Source organism: Pinus tabuliformis, chromosome 2_2 (genome assembly GCF_031772625.1).
Source record: "Pinus tabuliformis cultivar Carrire ecotype Pingquan chromosome 2_2, CPIR1, whole genome shotgun sequence".
Lineage (NCBI taxonomy): Eukaryota > Viridiplantae > Streptophyta > Pinopsida > Pinales > Pinaceae > Pinus > Pinus tabuliformis.
Window position 1 is genome coordinate 803,955,641 of NC_142300.1, and position 7,500 is coordinate 803,963,140.

Genomic DNA, 7,500 nt, shown 5'->3' on the forward strand with positions numbered 1-7,500 from the left:
GCTGGGCAGCCAGACTACGCCCTATGCCTGTGTATATATTGGTGGATGCGTGGAGTCATTCCACCATCATTCGATCACACACATCTTCGCTTTAAGGAAGAAGTGCGTAGTTTTCTAATGCGTATTTCAAGAGGGGAGGCACACATTTCATGCACTGGTCCTGGGTGAACGCACAGTGAAGGAAAGTCGTACTTGGTGTTGGGCGAAGGTGCAGGCAAGGGTGCGCCCGGTGGTTGGAGAAGGGCGTGCACAGGTGTGTGGGGCCCGCATTGTGTGGCGACTTGGCGTGGTTGTCTTGGCGACTTGGGTGAGCACCTGCCCACTGTGCAAGTGTGCACGAAGGTGAACGAAGGTTGGAACCAGAGGTCGTAGAGTTTGGCAGATGGTACTACGTGTTGTTCATACAATTTGGGCATTTGTCAAGAGTTGGCAAGCGGGACTGCATGTGGGCAAGGATACACGGTTTGGGCATTTGCGACCAAACAAAGAGTGAATTGGCGAAGACGTGCGGTGAGATGAACGACGGGTTGGAGAGTCGTGCGGCCACCATGCGGAGGTGTCGACGATCTGGGCAACCGAGTTTGCCGAAGTTGTGAAAATTGACTAATTGTAAATTTGGGGTTTCCCAAGATTTAGCTTGTACATTGTAAAAGTGAATTTTATATTATATATTGATTCGGGCAGACTCATATTGCACGGAGTTGCCCCTCCCTTTATACTGTGCAATTGTCTTCTTCGTTTATAATTGCTGTTGATAATGAATGAGTATGGGTGTTCATTGGTATAAAGGATAAACATAATAATACTTGGTTGTGAAACACAAACTAAGTAGGAGAAAGTGAATTAAGGCGTAGTCCACTAACATAAGTATTGATGAAAAGAAAGTTTTCGGTGGTGCCGCACCTCGCTATAAGCGGTTGAAAGACTACCGCATGTGTAGGGGCATGACATTTGGTATCAGAGCAAGCTGAGGACTGAGTTGACGATGAAGTGCTGATCCCACTGCACTATCGTGACAATTGGTATCAGAGCAGGCTGATGACTGAGTTGACGATGAAGTGCTGATCCCACTGCACTATCGTGACAGTTGGTATCAGAGCTCGGTTGGAGCTAGTGTTAGAGTAGGGTTTCTCGTGATGAAGTGCATGTGTGGGTACACTTGGAAACTTGACAGTTGATGACAGTGGAAGCAAGTACTTGCAGGTGAAGGAAGCTGGTTCCACATACAAGTGGAACAAGGCTGGTTCATGGTTGTAGGGAACTTGGTGAAGCCAGTGAATGGTGAAACAGGTTTAGCAAGGGTGAATCTTAGTGCTTGGGCCAAGCCGAACGACAAGGCATGGCAGGTTTGGAATAATGTGAAGGGAAGCTCTTGCTTACCTTATATAGGTTGAAGCGGATGAAAGAAGAGAATCCCTAGATTCGAAAGGAACTTGAAGTCTTGGAAAAGAATGTTGAAGACGAACTTCTTCAAATTGGTTGGAAAATGGAGCAAGGTGAAGTTCCAGATTGTGCTATCAAGGAAGAGGAAGTCGTGATGACCGAGGATGTTGCAAATGTGACAACGATGGAGGATGAACTTGAGATTGATCAAGTTGGACCAGGATCGTGCAATTTGTGGACATGGATGAATGAGGATACTCATATGGATGAGCCTCATGATGATGATGATGAAGAGCAAGGATTGTTGATGGTTGCTGGACTTGTTAGGGTTGTTTGTGACCTTATGGTAGAAGGTACAAAGGCCTGTGACAAGGGAGGAACATGATGATCGTTGCGGATGAATGGGTCATGCTTTAGTGACATTGGCTAAGTGCCCAACATGACACATGAATAGGTTGAAGGGCACACACTTGAGTTGCTTGGGTGGACTTCTCATGGCCGAGACCAAGAGATAGTCTTGGTGGAACCTTCAGTGGAGGAGCTATTATGGAGAGACTCATGTGATGATGATATGGTTGGGTGACCGAGTTCACTAGACCGAAGATAGCAGACTTGGATGAGGATGGCCGATTATTGTGATGGGTCTACTTGATTGGACTACATGGGCAACTTAGTCATGGACATCAGGTTGGAAACATGGAACATGGCAGTCTTATGCAAGGACATTATGTAGGAGCACTTGTAGAGGTGTCACTTATGGGCATCCAATGAGGAGTGCCAAAGCAGGGATGTTGTGCAGGTAGATTTGCTGGTGTGACATGGAGATGTTTTACGTATGAGCCGATGGAGCAGTTGTGCACTCTTGTACAACAAGGCCATGGACTTGGATGGAGTTGTGAGCAGACTATGGAGCATTCCTACTACATGGAGAGCTGAGGAATTTTATAGAGACCTTTGGGCCGAGACTTGTATGCTTGTTGAGATGTTGGTTGGAGATGACTCATGGAGCTCATGATAACATGAGGTTGTGACTTTTGGAGACTCATATATGGTGGATCTGATGCATTGAGGAACTGAGGTCAGAGACTTTGATGCAGGATGGGGTGCATACTTTCAAGTACATGTATGGGAATGGCTTGAAAGAGTGACTTGATATAGATGATCGATATGAGACAATTTGGAGTGATGGAGTCATGATGATGATGATGCCTTGGTGGTAACACTTGGGCATGGGTTGAGTCGAGACTCAACTACCTTTTGACATGGGAGCTGATTGATCTATGATCATGGGCAACACATGGATAGATGAGATAAGTAGATACTTGTTTCTATGGCAGACTTGAGGGATGGCACATTGCAGATATGATGGAGGTTACTTCATGGACCTGGATGTGACACATTGAGAGTCGGTTTGATGACATGGTCTCTTCATATGGAGGAGATACAAATATGGATGATGTTGGGATAGATGTGGCTGATTTCATGTAGCACATTGACACCAAACATCATGGATGGCATGTTGCAGATGGGATGAGGACTACTTCATGGACCTGAGCATGGCTTACACTTATATGGAGGTGGATTCTTGATTGAGTTGAGGATGTGGTAGGATGTTTTGAGATACAACTGATGGTGGCATGAGGATGTTCACTCTCATGGTTTGAGTGTGATGGTTGGATTAGCTACCCAACCAATTCAAACGTGGGGTTGCAGCGTGTACAAAGATGTGTTACCATTATGTTGAAGTACCATGGCAGCAGTTCACATGATGACACATGAGGAAGTCGACACGATATGTTGCAGTGAGCATGTAGCTTGGATGGAGGGACCAACCTTCCATGGTGGAGAGCAGCATGGGCAGCCAGACTATGCCCTACGCCTATGTATATATTGGTGGATGCGTGGATTCATTCCACCATCATTCGATCACACACATCTTTTCTCTAAGGAAGAAGTGCGTAGTTTTCTAGTGCGCAGTTCAAGAGGGGAGGCGCACATTTCATGCGTCGATCCTGGGTGAATGCACGGTGAAGGAAAGTCGTACTTGGTGTTGGGAAAAGGTGCGGGCGAGGGTGCGCCCGGTGGTTGGAGAAGGGCGTGCACGAGTGTGTGGCACCCGCATTGTCCAACGACTTGGCGTGGGTGTCTTGGCAACTTGGGTGAGCACCCACCCACCATGCAAGTGTGCATGAAGGTGAACGAAGGTTGGAATTAGAGGTCGTAGAGTTGGGTAGACGATACTACGTGATGTTCATATGATTCGGGCATTTTTCGAGAGTTGGCAAGCAGGACTGCGTGTGGGTAGGGATACATGGTTTGGGCGTTTGCGACCAAACAAAGAGCGAACCGATGAAGACATGTGGCGAGGTGAACGACGGGTTGGAGAGTCGTGCGGTGATCGTGCGGAGGTGCCGACAAGCTGGGCAACCAAGTTTGCTGAAGTTGTGAAAATTGACTAAGTGTAAATTTGGGGTTTCCTGAGATTTAGCTTGTACATTATAAAAGTGAAGTTTATATTATATACTGATTCGGGCAGACTCATATTGCAGGGAGTTGCCCCTCCCTTTATACTGTGCAATTGTGTTCTTTGTTTATAATTGCTGTTGATAATGAATGAGTATGGGTGTTCATTGGTATAAAGAATAAACATAATAATACTTGGTTGTGAAACACAAACTAAGTAGGAGAAAGTGAATTGAGGCGTAGTCCACGAACATAAGTATTGATGAAAATAAAGTGTTCGGTGGTGCCGTACCTCGCTATAAGCGGTTGAGAGACTATCGCAGGTGTAGGGGTGTGATAAGTGTGCTCGCACTCGAACCCTTCACATAAGCTCAAGGTTGGTCGACGATGCACCCGCCCAGAGAGGGGATCTCACCCATCAGCTTCCTTGTGCCTCGCAGGTTTTCAAACCCGCTTACTCGCACACATGTTAGACTCCTTGGTCCGTGTTTCAAGACGAGTCAAATGGAAAGCCCGCCAACCAACACCACGAGCACGCAGGTGCACACAGCCCGCCACAAGAGCGCGCACTTCATTCCTCGACCACTGCAGCGGCAAACCGACAGGCAGTAATCCACCCGCGCTTGTGATGATGCATCAACCAGTGTTGGTTTGCACCTCAAGTCGAGCGGCGGACCAGCCTGAGCCGTTCCACATCCAACCGAGATGCATCAAAAGCCTCCATCCACTTCCCTCCTAGCAATTTCAAGCACTCTTTAACTCTCTTTTCAAATTCCTTTTCATCTTTCCCTTACGGTACTTGTTCGCTATCGGTCTCTCGCCCATATTTAGCCTTGGATGGAATTTACCACCCAATTAGGGCTGCATTCCAAAACAACCTGACTCACCGACAACGCCTCATGATGCGGCAGGGTCCCGGTCCGACAGGGCTGTCACCCTCTTAGGCGCCCCCTTCCAAGGGACTTGGCCCATGTCCGCCGCTGAGAACGTCTCTACAGACTACAATTCAGGCACTGTTGCCGCCCGATTTTCATGCTGGGCTCTTCCTGGTTCACTCGCCACTACTAGGGGAATCCTTGTAAGTTTCTTTTCCTCCACTTAATTACATGCTTAAACTCAGCAGGTGTTCTCGCCTAAGCTGAGGTCACAAAGTTGGAGCTAAATCCGTCCTACCCCATGGGAAGATAAGAGAGAAAAGCAAGTTCAAGCGATGCCACACAAAGCCTGCATCGGCTAACGCCGACTGCCCATCCAAGGGGACAAGATCACCGCTCACGGACACACGCCACGAAACATCGCTTTAGGTATTTCAGCCGACCGCACCGCATGGGGCACGGACGACCAGCTCCACTACTCCCTAGCATATTGCAGGGAGTGCATTTGAATGGGATGCGACACCTAGACAGACGTGCCCTCGACCGAGGCCTCGGCTGCAAATTGCATTCAAAAACTCGATGATTCACGGGATTCTGCAATTCACACTAAGTATCGCATTTCGCTACGTTCTTCTTCGTAAAAAGAGCTGAGATATTCGTTGCCAAGAGTCGTTTCCACGTATTACCAAAAAATTAGCCACAAAAATGAATAGGGGCACCCCCCACAACAAATGTAAGGTCAAGGGGAAAAACGAGGAAAAACACATGAGAGAAAGAGAAAAAAAGATGTCTAACCCCCTCACGGGGGGAGGCTCGAACAGAGGACAATCTCCCCCAGCCCCACGCCCTCGCAAAAAGGGGGGAAATGCATGGAACAACGATTGAGAAGGACTAGGGTGGCCACCCCGGGAACTCGCACTGCTTTTAGCCCTTCCCCGACACCAGCCCACAACAATCCCCCCTTTTCTCCATAGAGCTAGGGACTGAAAGGAAGAAAAGCGTAGAAAACAAAGCACAAATAAAGCACAAGCCTCCTAAGCCCCGTGCCTTCGGCAAAAGGGGGGAATTGAAGGGGATGACAATCGAGAAGGACGAGGGTGGCCACCCCAGGAGCTCGCACTGCGTTTTTCCCTTCCGGAACAACAATACACAACAATCCCACCTTTTCTTCGTAACGCTAGGGGCCATGAGGAAGAAGGGAATAAAACAACAAGAGAGAAAGGGATATATCAAGCGTGGCTACCAGCTCACAAGGGGAGGCTTCAAACAGAGAACAAGCTTCCCTAACCTCGTGCCTTCGCAAAAAGGGGGGAACTACAGGGGGCGACGATTGAGAAGGACTATGGTGGCCACCCTGGGAACTCGCACTGCTTTTCGTCCTTCTCGAACACCAATCCACAAAAATCCCACCTTTTCTTCGTAAAGTTAGGGGCCGAAAGGAAGAAGGGAAGAAAACAACATGAAAGAAAGAGAGATATCAAACGTGTCCACCGGCTCACAAGGGGAGGCTCAAACAAAGAACAAGCTTCCCCACCACCGTGCCTTCGCAGAAAGGGGGGGAACTGTAGGGGACGACGATCGAGAAAGACTTGGGTGGCCACCCTCGGAACTCGCACTGCTTTTCATCCTTCCTGAACACCAATCTAAAATAATCCCACCTTTTCTCTGTAAAGCTAAGGGGCCAAAAACAAGAAGGGAAGAAAACAACAAGAAAGCAAGAGATATCAAATGTGGCTATCGGCTCACAAGGGGAGGGTCAAATAGAGAACAAGATTCCCAAGCCCCGCACCTTCAAAAAAAGGGGGGAACTACAGGGGACGGTGGTCGAGAAGGACTAAGGTGGCCACCCTGGAACTTGCATTGCTTTTCGTCCTTCCCGAACACCAATCCACAACAATCCCACCTCTCCTCTATAAGGCTAGGGGCAAAAGGAAGAAGGGAAGAAAACAACACCAAAGAAACAAAGATCCTAAGAAAAGAGAGAAGCTCAATAGCGCACCAAGTAGATGTCCGCTAACCAAAAGGAAATCAAACAAGGCACCCAATCAAAAAAGTACCCCACCTCTTCACACCCTCCCACATGCATTCAACACAACACCCTTTCCAGCTTTACAACATAGCAAACAACCAAGCAAATAAATCACAACCCAAAATTGACTAATAGAAAATACGAGGGCCATGATGAGACCAGTGTCTAGAGCACGTCACTGAGAGGCAAATAGCCCCCCAACCCAGTGGCACAAGGCTTCAAATGACAAATAGACTGCTGCCCATAACACAAACCCACCCCGCTATTGCACCCCTCCGTGTACAAAACACCCAACAACCTTTCCAGCGAGAGAGTCAATGGGGGTCAAAGAATCAAGCTCCAAAGAGGAGTTCTCACGGGCCGACACTCAACGCTGGAGAAAGTCGCGGGCCACAAATACATCGATGGTGCAAGGCCACTAGAGAGAGGGACATTCGCAAAGTGCACACCATGAAACGAAGAAATGATGCAAGTCCCATAAAATACCCATAATCCAAAGGGAGGAACCAAGACACAACCCGCTACTTGTTTTTCCCTCAGAAGGGGAGTGGCTCATGAGAGGATGAGGAATTCCCTCGATAACAAAGGCACGAGATAAGATTGCCACCCTCATGCTCGTCGGTGGGGAAAATTGTGATCTCGATGGAGCTCAGACCAAGGGATGGGTTTTTCATTACATGGACACCCAACCCTTCTGGAGGGCATGTCGAGGAACGGTCGGGAGGGAATAGGGTGGCCAGCCCAATGGGT

The 7,500-nt window shown here is 48.3% G+C and overlaps 1 non-coding gene and 1 pseudogene across 1 annotated transcript; both read right to left on the reverse strand.

Moving 5' to 3' along the window:
• Window positions 1–4,993, reverse strand: part of LOC149195386 (25S ribosomal RNA) — a 7,930-nt pseudogene extending 2,937 nt beyond the window's left edge.
• A 245-nt stretch (window positions 4,994–5,238) lies between these two features.
• LOC149195387 (5.8S ribosomal RNA) lies at window positions 5,239–5,392 on the reverse strand. Its single transcript, XR_016255299.1, has one exon. It is a non-coding gene; the product is annotated as a 5.8S ribosomal RNA (ribosomal RNA).
• Between the last annotated feature and the right edge of the window lie 2,108 nt (window positions 5,393–7,500).